Source organism: Pinus tabuliformis, chromosome 8, assembly GCF_031772625.1.
Source record: "Pinus tabuliformis cultivar Carrire ecotype Pingquan chromosome 8, CPIR1, whole genome shotgun sequence".
Lineage (NCBI taxonomy): Eukaryota > Viridiplantae > Streptophyta > Pinopsida > Pinales > Pinaceae > Pinus > Pinus tabuliformis.
The window spans coordinates 1,875,478,642-1,875,495,288 of NC_142294.1; the positions used below are offsets into that span (position 1 = coordinate 1,875,478,642).

The window sequence follows — 16,647 nt, forward strand, 5'->3', positions numbered from 1 at the left end:
TTGAAAAAAGATTTATATATCTGATTTTATCAAGAGCAGAGAGGGATTAAATCTTACATTTGAAAAAAGATTTACACATCCACAGATTTAACCTTTTTTAGTGCTTGGTAAATATGTGATTAAGATAAATCTATAGTGGTAATTTTTCATTGTTTATATTGTATTTTTGAATATATTAAAAATTGATTGAGTTACATTTTCTATTATTAAGAAGTAACTACATTATTTTATCTTTAATTACTTTTTCCTTTCAAACGTTGAAATATTTTACTAAAATAAATATTAATACACACATAAGAGAGAAAAAGAGTTAGTACAGAAATATATTAGTTAATATGGATATTCAAACAATTTATTTAAGTTTTAAACTAGAGATATTTATAAGAGAATATTTTTTTTTTAATTACTTTATCTTTGTAAAGCTATATAAAATTATATTATTTAAGATAGACATGGAATTATTTTATTTATTACTTGAAAGTGAAAGTGAAATATCAAACAACCAAGTAGAATGAAAGGGAAATATTAACAATCAAGTTAATAAATTTTTAATTATTTACTTATATGGATATTTATTTTTTTTAGTAATATTAGCTAAAATTATTTTTTTATTTTTTGAGGAAATTACATACTTACACATGTCCCTTATACTAGAATGTAAAATAAACCTCTTCCCTTAATAAATCTCTAAACTCAATAATTTATTATTAACTTTTTCATGGAGCTCAAAAAACACCGGAATAAAATCACAACCCTCCATATTACCATATTACCATATTGAAACATATTCCAAAGTGTATTTTCAGCGTTCTCAACTCTCAACATGAAAAACTCAAAAAATGCAGCAGTGAGTCGTTTCAAGTAACATCTTATAGGCAGACATTTTATTTTCGCGACATTCTATATCAAGGACATCCGTCAAACATGTACTATACAAAAGAAAATTACAATTTTCAGTTGTCCTGCCTGCAGAACCATTATAACATTACAGCACTATTTTCAGTTGTCCTGCCTGCAGAACCATTATAACATTACAGCACTCTTAAGTCCCGCTAGAATAACCATTTTAACATTTCAGAGAACTAATTTTTAACAAATGAAACGAAATGACATATGTCAAAGAAAACAAGCGATCTGATAGGAAGAAAGTCCTCTTCCTCGCAGTTACAAACAGAAATTACAACCCAAAAACAGAAGGAACAGCGTTTTTATTCAGATACCCTGCAAAATTCACCTTTTTCAAACTTTTTCTTTCCATTACCTCCTTGAAAGGAAAGGAGAACTCCGTTAAGGGGAATTGTCTCTTTTATATTTTTCCCATTCTTCACGCCATGCCATGAAGCTACTTCCTTTGAAGAAAACATCTGGAGAGATTTTGAGAGCGTCGTTCATCGTTGTCACATACTTTTCAAACTCTCCAAGACTTTGTAGGCTTTGGTGTTGGCCTTGTTGTTTCAGATTTTCCAGGTCTTTCCAAGGCTCTTCTACTCGTGCCCAAAAGCATGAATCCTCGGTGAGGGATGCAGGCTTGGTGCGGCTCCTTTGACCTCTTGCACTGCGGGTCTTTTCTTTGGCTTCCATCCATTCCTGAAGAACTTTATAGCGATTTGGTCTTCCATCTGAAACATAGTTGCCTTTACCCTTAGACATGCGATAATAAAATGCAATATTCAGAGGCTCTACAAGTCTTCTATATGTATTGCCAGCATTTATCCACTTATTTTGGGATTGGAAATCACTGGGCAACTCATGTCTCTCCCACATTTCAATATCTCATCCCAAAACCCAGCCAGCTTTAACCTCCGCTCATTAGCCTCCAAATCCTCATGTTTGTTGAATGAATCATAATACGTGATTCCATCTTCCTTCTCACAACGCTCTTTATACCACTCAACCTCTGCCATATTACGTTGTTTCTCGCTTAATTCAATTGCTAGCTTACCAACATTTGTATGATGCCTGTTTTCAATGCCTCTTGCTATTTCCATGGCGAATCAGTGCATCATCATGCTGCACAAAGTTGATAACAACAATTTAAGAACACGGTTTAGGCATCAATTAGTACGTGAAGAGAAGAAAATAAAATTGAGAAATGCAGATGGGGTTCTTTCAAAATCTACTTGAAAGGGAATTGAGTGTATTACCTGAACCCCGACACCAATAGCTTCTAGCTGTAATGACATTCCTATCTTGTAAGAGGACTCTGAATCAGGTTCTGCAAATTTTTCACCACTGATGGACTTTTCTATGGCATGTTTCAAAGCAGAACCATGCACTACATGCTCTGACAAACTGTCCTTTACGATATTATGATAAGGTTTTTCATGGCTCTGCATTGTCAAATGAAGCATCTTCAAAACGATCTCAGAATTCTCAATGCAAGCTGCGCCTTCACTTGAACAAAACATGTAAGTGCCAAAAGGTCTGTATGGGCTTGAATCAAGCTCATAGTTCGCTATTGTAAGGGGATACTGCAGAACATTATTGAGAAGAGTCCTACTAGCATCTTGAATAGAATAATCAGGTATAGTTTTACTGTCATTAGCCTGCATTATGCCTTGCCAGTAAGGGAAGATAGCAATCAAGGGTTCAGCAATTGACTCAACTGGTGCAAACAGCATCGTAGGAACAATGTCATGCCTGGAAACCACATGCAAAAAGTTGCCTGCCCAATTCTCACGGCCAACTGCTTCAACAAGGTTTACATCTCCCACTAAAGGGCAACCAAATGTGATACAAAAGGGAGAGCATTGCCTCAGCCTCTTTTGCAATATCCATAGGGTGGCCAAGGTTGCAACTGCCCCTCCTATGGAGTGACCAACAAATATGATGGGCTTGAGTTTCCTTTGTTTTGAGTCTGTATACACCTGCATCTGCTCGATCATAGAAGGCATCAATACAACGTTAATATTCCCTTTTTAAAAAAATTTCATATACTATGAGTGAAGTCACAAACCCTTTTTTAACGAATCTAAGATCAAACAATCCTGAAAGATAAATGAGTTTACCTTTGCTGGGAAATCTATATTCTCCATGATATGGATGAACAAGTTGAGAGCACCCTGATGGACGAGAGCTGGTTGATCACCATTACCCTTGACACAACCAGAAAAGAACTTGTTGTAAGCTTCTATATTGCCATCTCGATATTTACTCCCTTTGACGATGAAACCTTCGATAATATAAAAGGAAGGAAAGGCGACATATGCAGCACCTTCATACTCATTCACACTATAACTCTCTGAGTTGTTTGCAAGACATGACTCTTCCCAAGCCTTGGGCAGTATTCCACATGAAACAAGGAAAGTTTCAATATCTTGACCAACAGTGAACCTGCAACAACATTTCTGTAAATTATAAGCACCATACTGAAGAAGCAGGTCAAATACAAGATTACTGGATCTGCCATTTCCAGGCACTATAAGTTCCCATAACTAATTACAGATCATATCATTATTTATCACAATCCCATTCGAAGTTACAAAGCAAATGCCACCATTTTATCCCTTCAGAAACAAACAACAATTTAAATTTTAATATAAGGAGGTTCAAACCCAACGTATTAATCTTGAATATCGTCCAACACATAGAATCTATTCTTAGACTGCTTCGTCTAAAGGGACAGTATTCCTAGAAACGTTCCAAATACTTAAGAACAGGAATTTTGCGTATGTTAAATACTCCATGCTTAGCAGGCACCGATGTTATGACTGTGAACTGGGAGGCATACATCAGCACCGATTTTTTTGACAGATTAACAAAATTTCAATTTTGATGACGAATGGACAGCTTTACACATCAGACTGGGCTCTAAAATAAACCTTAAGGCTCAATAAAAAATGATAAATTTACCAGAAAGAAAATGATAAATTTACCAGAAAATTAGTTCCCACCTGATATAAAAGCTCTATTTTACCTACTACAAAGTTCAAATTTTGCCAAAAAAAAATACCACGTTAAACTAACAAAAAAAACAATCTTCACCATCTTAAAAAATTATTATACCACGTTAAAAACTAACAAAAAAAAAAACAATCTTCACCATCTTAAAAAATTATTCCAGGAAAGATCAATTCAACATATACACAAAATCAACTCTGACACACAGGCATTTGTCAAAATGTAAATAAAACAATGATATCTTGCGAATAAAAATGATTTGCTATTGCTTCACAATGCTTTTCTAGTTTCTGTATATGCAGCCGCAGTGTGATTCACAAAGCTTTTGGTGCTTCTGTATAATGCAACCGGGGTGTCTTTATAAGTTTATAGGGAGGGAAAGAAAGTTCCGAACAATATCCCAGAAAATGAATGGAATGGAGACTTCAACAAATTCCAGACTTGAAGTGTGGGTTGAATATAATTAGTTGATTTTCTTTGACGGAGATATTTCCAGACACCTTGGCCGTGGCCTCCTGGAACTAACCCTCTCCGATGATCGCGATATTGACGGCTAGCGAGAAAGTCCGGTCACCGGTGGAAGGTCACTTCCGGCCATTACCTTTTCATTTCCTGAGAAATTTCCGAAGTACTTCCCTGTGATAGTTGTAAATACACCATGTGGGGGGGAAAGGACTTGTGACGATATTTGCGGGAAGATTATGAATTCAAATTTATTAAGTATCTGTTGTGGGTTAAGGAGATAAAGTTATAAAATGTTATTAATTATTAATAAAAAAATAAATTAAATAAAAATAATTATTAAGAATAGGTTTTGGTATTAAATTAAATAGATTAAGAGATTTTTTAGCAGTTATAATATCACATTTGATAAAAAATATTATTTTTTAATAAATAATATTTTAATATAAAAAAATAGTTGTTAATATAGAATTCAGGAAAAATAATCATACAAAATAAAATTCTAATCAAATAAATATCTAAAATAAAAATAATAATTATGTTAAATTTAAAGTATCAAAACAATAAAACAATTTATTCTAAAAATAAAATTAAAAAATTTTAAGAAATCAAGGTAGGGACTCAACCCCTGCTAATTTTCTAATTATTGTTTTTATTCAAATTACTTGGTTTTTTTTTCAATTTCCATGACCTCCCTATAGGATGATGAAAATGATGATCAATTCTCACAATGAGCCTAACCTCTTCAATGCATGTATAATATTTTTATTTTAACTTTTCTGCATGTTCTGTTAAAGTTAAGAAGTAAATCCTTCCATAATTGTTAATTGTTGTTGATTGTGTACTCATAAATCCTCTAATTTATTGAAAATTCATATATATATATATAATCATTAATAATTATTTGAATCTTTAAAATATATTAATAATATAATTTTATTTTATAAATATAAAAAATAAAAATATTTTTTTGTTAATTCTAATATTATATTTCATTATAATATATATTAAATAATTAATATAATATCATAATTTAATAATTATAGAATTAATATTATTCATATTTATATGAAATAACATATTAGTAGTTTATTGGTTTACTTTGAAAAAGTCATGCAATTCATAGGGTAAGCTACGGAGTTGGAACTTTCGTAACGTCTAAATTGGCCAAAATTATAATGATTTTCTTGAAAAATTTAAAATGATTTATTATGTTGTGGTTTCATTATATTATTAAAATTATAATGATTTTTTAAAATAAAATAGTTAAAATAATTTGCTATAGTGTGAGTTCCATCATATTATTAATATATTCATGCTTATGATTTCTTTTTAAACAAATTGCATTAAAAAATTAATCTTCATTATTTATTAGAAAATTATAATTACACACATAAACACGATTTTGATTGCACATATGTGATGAATATAGTTTACTATAGTTAAATTATAGAAGTGGGTCTTTCTGCTATGGAGAGCCTAGCTATGACTAGGTTTCTGTTGTACAAGCACAAACTCAATAACATAGGAGACCATAGACTTCCTAAGCTGGCTTTAAATTCCAGCGAAAACCACCTAAGGCTCAAACGAAGTTGGTATAAAGACACTAGGGCCTGGTTAAACCATTGGGAGATAAAGGAGAATGTTGCATTGCAAAACATTATATCATTAAAAATATTGTTACTTCTAAGTTCAAAGAAAAAATGTGGTGTGAGAAAGATTTAGCAGCTAAAAGAAAATTAAGATATTATAAGGAGGTCATCAACCCCACCCTCGAAGATCAAAAGTATCTGTCTGTTTTAATTAGCTCAAAGAAGAAAATTAATATAGCCAACATTAGGATGAAGTGTCATGAACTCCATAGTGAAACGGGTCGTTGGGCAGTTCCTAAAACACCATGGATGGAAAGGATCTACCATCTCTATGGGAATATGAACATCAAGGATGAAAATCACTTGCTCTTAAAGTGCCCCACGTAAAACCACATTAGATCTCAGTTTCATAATCTTTGTTGCAATACTGAGCTTCCTAGCCTTTTACGATGTCAAAATTATAATGAGCTTGGGAAGGTTCTCTCCAAGCTTTTTAAGCATAGGAACAAAATCTTAAATGAAACTAAATAATTCGTTTCTTTAGGTCTGATAGACCAAAGTTTGGTTTTAGTGGACGTTAACCACCACCACCATCATCATCATATATAAGTAATAATTATTATAAATAAATATTTATTTTATATTATTTTTATTATTTTCTAAAATTTTCTTTTTAGATAAGGTAATAATGCAATAAATATTTTTCACCCAGAATGATTTTAAATATTTTTTTATAATGTGATGGATCAATTGTACAAACAAGAATATATCTTTTTTTGTGATGTAACATTTTTATAAAACTTGAGGAGGTTAACATTCTTCAAAAAGACACAAGCTTGGATTATAGGACAATCTTGATGTTGAGAAAGTGAGGTATTTGAATTTGGCTTCTATTGCTAAAAGGAATCATTTTTCTCGCTTGTCAGACTCTTTCTAGTGGAGGGTGGCTTCTATTCCCTTGACCTGCAACTGGGTTTTCGTGGCTTGGAGGAGCCAGACTTCCCTTTTGATGCAAGGCATGCATTTTGAAGATGCCTTGGTGGCTAACAAACTCTGTATCTAAAAGCTTGGTTTTCATTGTCCAGAGTCTGTAGATACTCCTTCCCATCCCATTCAAGACTGATTTTATCTGGAAGACCCTTGTTTAAGTCCAGTTCCATGAAAATGTGGATAAAAGAGATGAACCGGTTTGCCAATGTTTCATTGTCGATTTTGACGAAATGACCTAAAGTGTTTCCAATAGCTTCCAAGAAGTCTGGTTGAATCCATTGTAGGAGTAGGTTGGGAAGACAAACCCACACAGGAGTAGCCAAAAAATTCATGGAAAGGGGATTGAACTCTCCAAACCATAGTTGAATCAAGAGACTAGTGCGACCCCAAAACTAGGGTCCTTGGTCGAAGACCCTTTGCTAATCTTCGAGGTCTTTGAAAACAACCACGAAAAAACCTTTGGAGTAAAAAATAAACTCCACGTTTTGATGAACCCAAGCCCTGAGAGCAAAGGCAAGGGGCTAGAAACCATTGAAACAACAAATGACTGCATGACGTTAATAGTCTATAATCTTGATCTTAGTGAATATACCATTCATCTGTAATGAAGGGGTGACCAATGCATGTTCCACCACAGCATATTGGCCTGAAAGAGCCTTTGTAGATTCATAATTGGAACCTAGGTTGAGGGCGTCTTTAAAGGACAAGGGTTTAGGTGTTTAGGACGCCTCCTTTCCTTGGTCACCTCGACTCAACCCTGCAATAAGGGAGCTAGTAGAATCCTTTATTATGCCATAATCTATAAGATCCTTTGACACATTTAATTGTTTCCCATCGAAAAGGAGATACATCGCTAATGGAGGGACTCCAGTCCTGGAGTGAATACTTGTTACAAGAGAGGAAACAACCTCTTTCTCCTTGACCATGACGTAGAGGGACCTTCCAACCAAGATTTTGATAAAAATAGGGAAAGAGTCAAGCTTTGAAGTATTTCTATCCTAATTAAAGTGCAAATAGCACAGGACTTGACTAACAATAGACTTGAGATTCATTTTTGGTTGAGGATTTATGACAAGCACTTTACATGCTAACTTGCTTCTCCTCTGAAAGGTTTGAACAAACATTTGCCCCAACAATTTGGGGGCACACATCTCACTTGAGAGCTCGTCACTCGTTGTTGCATCCCACAACAAGATCATAGATGTGACCAAAGGAAGGGGTAAACAATGACTCTCCCTTTGTCTAAATAGTGAGGGTATCACAAATAAAACCCAAATATGATCGCCATTGCTCTAGAGGAGCCACACATTCGAGAAACAAGAAATGAGGCTAGCTATAAGTGACGTGGTAGCTTCCAACAAGACTCTAGTGGTGAGCCAGATAGGGCGGGGTTGTGGCTAGGGTAGCCACCAGAAAGGGCTTTTGGTAGACAACCCACCCACCTTCGACAAAGCACCATCTTCTACAACCCACAACAGATGACCTTCCAATGACCGAGACCTATAGATGAAAATAGCTTGGACAATAATACCTCGACTTCTAGCGGCTTCACCTTTCCATTTCCTACAAAAGAACCTTAGTTTCTGTTGTGGCTGCCATCTCTCTTCTCCTCAAAAGGGAGATGTATAGTTTATTCAACTCTTAATATAGAATTAATATGTGACATTTATAAATATTAGCAATAATAAAATTGAATGTAGATTATAAGTAAAATATTTAAATATGGATAATTCAAAAATATTGAGGTGTATCAAAAAATATATTAATAAAAAAAAAAATTCAATGTCGACAACATCCATAAATAAAATATTTCGTCCTTATTAATTAAATTTTATCAATCTTGACTATGTATATATTTACGCCGATAGGCGTCCCCCCTATCAGAATCGGCAAGTTAATCATTTTGTTAATTAATCTTGTTGATTGGATGGCCTGAATTGAAAGATGCCGGTATATTCTTGTAGTCCTCAGTAAATCAATGGATGAAACTAGCTACAGTAACTTTCTTGCATGTCTAGAACACATACTTAGACCATACCTATCTTAATTTTTTACAAAGCATGATTAAAAATTTACTGTGCCTCTCGTTCATAACCACGTATGTAGGATTAAGAAAAAATGAAATAAAAAAATTACTGTCGAACACCCATCTTTCACAGTGCCTTTGAAAGTGATCTCTTTGCATTCTGAAATGTATGAATGGTTGAAGCATAAGGGCACGTTTTGATCCATTACAATGACGGTTGAACCATTTATGCCCGACAATCATCCATAACCATGACAATGAGGTATGTAGGCATAAATTCGAGTAATAAGGACACATTTCATGCATTAGAATGAAACTGATGTCTCTTTGCATTCTGAAATGTATGAAACCAGGTTATTCGCTGCTGGGGTGGGTTAATGTATAATGCAGGTCGTTAATAATGTGCAGATGGGTGGGTTAATGTATGACGCAGGTCGTTAATAATGTGCAGATGCTAGGAGCGAGGGCTATTCCTTGGGCACGGGCTAACCTCAACCATGCTGCACAGGCACTTACTGCCCCCTCAAGTAAGCCAACAATTTAATTTGATCAAATCCCCCATTATTATTATTATGTTGTAGTTGCTTGATTCTCCTCATGAATATATGTATCAAATTTTATACATTATAGATTTGCAAAATACATTCTCTTCATTCTCACTCTCATTAGTCTCACTCATTGTAATTATTTAAATAAATTGCATGTTGTGTTGTGTACTTTAACTAGGGATATTGGCTCAGCTTATTTCATCGTAGCAGATAAGACCATTCTCATCTATGCGCGTAGAAACTTGTTCGGTGAGCAAATGGAAAATCAAGCGGAGTATTTCACTTTCTGGTTTCTAAAAGCAAGCAGAGAAGCTAATTATGTAAGGAGTAGAGAGTAGATCAAAGATGAATCCTTGTGATGTCTCTGTGCATCTGATTGTATGGTTCCCTGTCAACTAGTATTTTTATGTGTGTATCAGTTCCGGTTCTGTTATTTTCTGCGTTTTATTAATAGTGATTCAATCTTTGGTTTCCAATTAACACTTAAGCTTAGGCATGTTGGGTTGTTTCCCTTTCATATCGGTGTGCCTGTTCTCTTACATGCATTGTTAAGATCCGCAGTGGAACCTCTGTTTACATAGGAAATCTTTGAAAAAGACTTAATTTGGACGTAGTTCTAGACTTGAAATATTATTGAATCTGGTTCATACTTGTATCGGGTTTGAACCATTATCACATCGCAAGAACCACAAGTGGTGTGGAAGGGACCTTCTGAACCGCCGAAGTCCGAACTCCAACAGCCCGGACCCGAACCATTATAGAGAAGAGTGGAAAGGTTATCGGGTCCGCGATTGTTATCGCATCGCCAGATCGGAACAGAAGGAGCGAAGGTTCATAAGAATAATTAAAAAGATAAACTTACCTGGACAAAATTATCTTTATTTTTATTAAATCTCGATATTTTTTTTATTTTTTATTAACTTTTTCTCTAAATGTAAGTTCCTAAGAATAATTAAAAAAGATAAACTTACCCCACAAAATTATTTTTATTTTTATGAAATAGTGATCATTTAATTTTTATCTTTTTTCTTTAAATATAATAAAAAATCTGAAAAAAACATATTTAAATAGTAGTAAAAGTTCTTCCACGCTATTGAATATATTTAAACATTTAAAATTACAATTTCATTAATGCAAACTCTCTATTTTATTAACAATTTCAGAACATGATATTAGTGATTATTAAAAAAAAGAAAAACCAAAATCTATGATCCGCAGTGGAACCTCTGTTTACACAGGAAATCTTTGAAAAAGACTTAATCTAGACGTAGTTCTGGACTTGAAATATTATTGAATCTGGTTCATACCCATATCGGGTCCGAACCATTATCGCATCGCAAGAACCACAAGTGGAGTGGAAGGGACCTTTGGAACCGCCGAAGTCCGAACTCCGACAGCCCAGACCCGAACCATTATAGAGAAGAGTGGAAAGGTTATCGGGTTCGCGATTGTTATCGCATCGCCAGATCGGAACGGAAGGAGCCTAGAATTGGAGTGTCCGATAGCGATTTCCGATATTCCACATACTATCACATCGGGGTTATTGGAGCACTATGTTATTGCTCCGTTCCATGAATGATTACCATAATGGGTTCCTCCATTAAATATTTATCCAAATTATTTTGATGAAAGCATATATCACTAATAACTATCATTTCCAGTGCCTCCATTAAGATTTCTGGAACTATTTCAGATGTACGTATATAGTGGAACTATTAAAGATCTTGTGTATCTATTAAATTATACATGTCCATATTTGTGAAATAGTAATTTTAATAATAATAATAACCTAAATGTAAAAGTGTGGATAATATTTTGTATTAGATATTCATAAATATTAAGAAAAACACATTAATAATCATATTTTAAATAATAAGTATTAATTTATTTTCTTAAATACAATGGGAAAATCTATCATCAATGTATTGACTCATCACCACCATTATTCAAGGAAAACCATGTCACTTGGTAGTCCATAAAATAATCCATAAGAAAGTAAGCTTTCACTCTTGTGGAAGGCTTGAAACCTATTTGCTTAAGTCCAAAGAATACGAACTCTAACCAAACAACTACAATTCATTAACCAACTCTATGCCTAAATAGCAAATATAAATATAAAATACTATTAAAACAATAATTTGTTAGTTCATGTTTGCAATATTTTCCAATCTGAAAAACAAAAATTAAGTGAAATCTAAAAAAAAAAAAAAATACTTTTTTAATTTATCAGGAAAGAAGTCGAATTTCCCATTTAACACCTCGAAGATATAAATTTATTTTCATTAAAAATAAATACTTAATATGTTTTTGTTAATTTTAAATATTTTATAACTTTTAAAAACAACTCTCAAACATATATTCTTGCCAAAGATTAGACCCTAAACCTATGATAACCGCACCTCAGCATCTAACCATTTTCCATTTTATCGTTCACTTAGTGAAGAACTTACGAAACATTTATAATATTGTCAGATAGAAAGATTTATCTATAACATATTTAAGATCTGACAAAGTCGTTGTATATATTTATTGAAAAGAAAGATCGGTTGGTTACATATTTTTTTTTTCTCTGCAAAGACTAAGATCTATTAACTTAAAGTAAAAATATTTTACAAGTAATCGAGGCCTCAGAAAAGAATTCATGAGGGCTCTCTACACAGCACGTTTGCCCCAGAATGGAAGGATTCTGGGCATATATGCTACAAAAAACTACATGACAGAAATACATTTCAGAGAAGGACCAGTAGATCAGAAGACTGTGCATGAGTACAAGAGAGCTGATATCCATAACGAGTCTGACTGTAGAAACGTTGCCACTGCCCTGGAAATGACCAAAAGCGTCAAGATGATGGAAATGAATCATGACTGTAATCAAAGAAACCTGGATGCGTTCATCTGCTTGACAGCCAAAAAACAAAAAAGAGACAAAACAGACCCAGGTGGCCTTAAGCTTCCGTATCCCCGCCAGGAGTCTTCTCTTCTGCTAGACATGCGCTACCCAAACACAGATCGTCATTGCCGGCCTTATCATCCTCTGGGATTAACATGGGGTGATTAGTATCATTCAGAATTCCATCCCCTGCAGCAGGGAGAATATCTATATGAGGCGGAATGATTCTTGGACTGTCAATTTGACCTGGTTGATCAACCAAATCTTTCTCCTGGCTTCCCACTGTCAAATGTTGCTCGCTGCTATGAGAGGGCTCCGGAGCTATGCAAGCCAGAGGATGGATCTAGTTTTCTTCTTCCGAGAGGATGATGGTGATATGGGAAGAAATCAGAGGCCTGTTGAGATTTCTTTGGAATTTAAAATGGGTGGTTTGGAAAGCACTATTCGGGATTGGCCTACGAGCAGGGCTAGGAGAATGCACATTCGCCTGAGAGAGAGGGAGATTAATGGGAGATTGTTCAGGGTTCTCAGAACTGCTAGCTGTAGGTCAAGAGCCATTACCATTACGCCCTCTGGGTCGCTTCCTGTCACTTTGGCAGACCATGATGAGGAACGTAGGGAGGGCCACATAATCAATAGAACAAGCAAAGAAGGCAATTGAGAGTCGGAAGGATTGAGCGAGAGAGTAAGAAAATACAAACTGAGAGGGTCTGAGAAGGAGGTGAGAACCGCTTACCCCTGAAACGAGCTTGAGTCCTGCAGAGCTCGCCTCTGTAAACGGAGATCTTCTCCCCACTCGAAACCTTCGAAAGCCAGAACTCAGAGCAAGAGGATTGAATACTAACCATGAGAGGGATGAGCCGGGATGCCTTGAATATAACATTCCTTGCCATGCTTCGAACAGAGCACACCATAAATGCCCAGATACTGCCATATCCATCGTAATGCTGTTGTTCAGTTTTACATGAGGTAAGGTTCTGGGGAGCCCCGCTGCTCTGCAGCAGGCGGTACCCGCATTTAACAGTTGGCCTGTATATCATTTATGACACCTGTGTCACCCGCATCCGGGGGGTTGGTTACATATTTATGCAACATAAAAGCATCGTAATGGTGGGGGATGAATGATTACTCTAATGGGTTCTTCCATTAAAGATTTATCCAAATTATTTTGATGAAAGCATATATCACTAATAACTATCATTTCCAGTGCTTGCGTTAAGATTTCTAGAAGTATTTCAGATGTACGTATATAGTGGAACTATTAAAGATCTTGTGTATCTATTAAATTATACATGTCCATATTTGTGAAATAGTAATTTTGAAGCTTACTTTTAAAAATTTATAGTTTCACTAAACATAAATTTTAGAATGTAAAGTGGGAAAGAACAATACAACATTATAAATGGTTTTGAAAGAGTAGAAAAACATTAAAAAATTTGATGTAAATTGGAAAATAACAACACATCATAAATATATGGATTCCAAGTTGTAATTATAACACATAAAATTTTGAAATATTATATTAATTTTATCTTTATTAAAGATATAAATGTTAAATTTTGAAATATTATATTAATTTTGTCTTTATTAAAGATATAAATGTTAAAATATGAAGTGTATATTATATTATGGCATTGCAAGAACCACAAGTGGAGTGGAAGGGACCTTTGGAACGGTCGAAGTTTGAACTTCTATAGCTCGGACCCAAATCATTATAGAGAAGAGTGGAAAGGTTATCGGGTCCGCGATTGTTATAGCATTGCCAGATCGGAAAGGATGAAGCCTAGCATTGGAGTGTTGGAATCAAAGCACTATGTTATTGCTCCGTAGGAAGAAGCCTAGCATTGGAGTGTTGGAATCAGAGCACTATGTTATTGCTCCGTTCCATATGAAATTGCCGATAATTAAATTAGAATAATTAAATGGTGGGGATTATTTTGGCAGTGAGCCACGAAGTAGGGATTATTCAAATCCGATGCCGATGAAAATACAACAAATTTTCTTGTAACTTCATTAAAAAAAAGCACAAAATTACAATAAGTTTTCTTTTAATCTGGGTAATTTTTTTATTTTTTATTAACTTTTTCTCTAAATGTAAATTCCTAAGAATAATTAAAAAAGATAAACTTACCTCACAAAATTGTTTTTATTTTTATGAAATAATAATCATTTAATTTTTATCTTTTTTTCTTTAACTATAATAAAAAATATGAAAAAACATATACAAATAGTAGTAAAAGTTCTTCCACTCTGTTGAATATATTTAAACATTTAAAATTACAATTTCATTAATGCAAACTCTCTATTTCATTAACAATTTTAGAACATGATATTAGTGATTATTAAAAAAAAAAAAAAACCAAAATCTATGATTGAACTGAAAATGTAAATATGGTTGTGGAAAATTTCCAAAAATTCGTAATATGCTTTTAGTGATGGTTGTTTCAAAAAATCAAAAAATCCAAAAATGTAAATATAGTTGGAAAAAAAAAATGCAGTAAATGCAAAGATGATTTCCCAGAAAAACACCAAAGATGCTAAAAATGAAAATATGATTGCCATGAAAAATCTCAAATTGCTGGAAATGCAAATATGCTTGCCATGAAAAATCCAAAGCTCCTAAAAATGTAAATATGATTGTCCAAAAAAAAAATTGTGGAAATGTAAATATGGTGGCCAGGAAAACAAATGCAAAAACATTGGAATCCAAATATAACTACCTAGAAACATGGAAAATCCAATTAAATTACATATGCAAGATGCAACTAAAGCTTTCGAGGGTGATAAAAATACGATTTCAGTAATAAAAACTTACAGTTTCATCATTAATTTCATAATTGATAATAAAAACTTACAGTTTCATCATTAATTTCATAATTGATAATAAAAACTTACAGTTTCATCATTAATTTCATAATTGAATTATCTTGTAAATATTGATATTTGCATTTGTTTAATAAATTAAATTATAAACTTTAAATTAAATTAGAATTAATTTTTTAAATATAATTAGTATTTTTATGATTATTAAAAGAGGGAAATTGGTAATTTTTATGTTTTTTATTTTAATAATAATATTTTAAATATTACTTGCTTTATATTTCTAATATAAAGTAGAATTTAGAGTTTCACTAAATATAAATTTTAGAATGTAAAGTGGGAAAGAACAATACCACATTATAAATATACATGGGTTTGAACGAGTAGAAAAGCATTAAAAAATTTGATGTAAATTGGAAAATAACAACACATAATAAATATATGGATTCCAAGTTGTAATTATAACATATAAAATTTTGAAATATTATATTAATTTTGTATTTATTAAAGATAGAAATGTTAAAATATGAAGTGTATATTAAAATTAATTAGAAAAAAAGGGATATGTATCAAATTATCCATGTTCATTGTGAAACAACAAATTTTGAAATATAATTGTAAAACTTATTTTTATTAAACATAGAAATTTTAAAATGTCAAGTGAAAAATAACAACAAAACATCAATTAATAAATGATAAGTATCTATTTTTGAAAAATATTAAATATTGAAATATAATTCTAAAATTTATCTTTGTTGAACATAAAATTCTTAAAATGTAAAGTAGATTAAATTTAATTTGAAAAATTATAGATATCAATACTAGTGAATGAATAACCTTTGAAATATTTTTGTTAAATAATAATTTTTGAAATGCAATTCTAAAAAAAAATCAAAATATGAAATAGATTAAAAGGATAAAGTAAAATAGATGATGAATATAATTAGAAGAATAAATTATGCATTCAATTATAGATCTCCAATATAAATATTCATAACATTTAATTAACAATATTAAAATTATTAATGACATTAACATTATTATTATAAATAATATCATCAACATTTAATAATAAAAATAATATTAAATTTTTTTAATATTATTTCATTGGGTTCACAATCCCTTGGGGTTTTAGTATTAATCTCTTGGGTTTAATATTATTCCCTTGCGTTTATTATTCATTTGGGTTTATAATATCAATCCCTTGGGTTTATTATTCCCTTAGGTTGATATTATCAACAAGGGATTGTGACAACGATTGTCTCACCATCAAAATAAACCATGTTTATTTTAGAGTTTGTAGTGTTTATATTTCAGTTTAACAATGTTGGGTTTATAATATTAGTCCAATGGGTTTAATATTATTTCTTTGGGTTCATAATCCCTTAGGGTTTTAGTATTGACTCCTTAGTTTTATTA

General features: G+C 32.6%; 1 pseudogene; it reads right to left on the reverse strand.

The window, feature by feature from the left end:
- Nucleotides 1–1,287: 1,287 nt before the first annotated feature.
- Nucleotides 1,288–13,448, reverse strand: LOC149243858 (lipase-like PAD4; annotated as a pseudogene).
- Nucleotides 13,449–16,647: the final 3,199 nt, after the last annotated feature.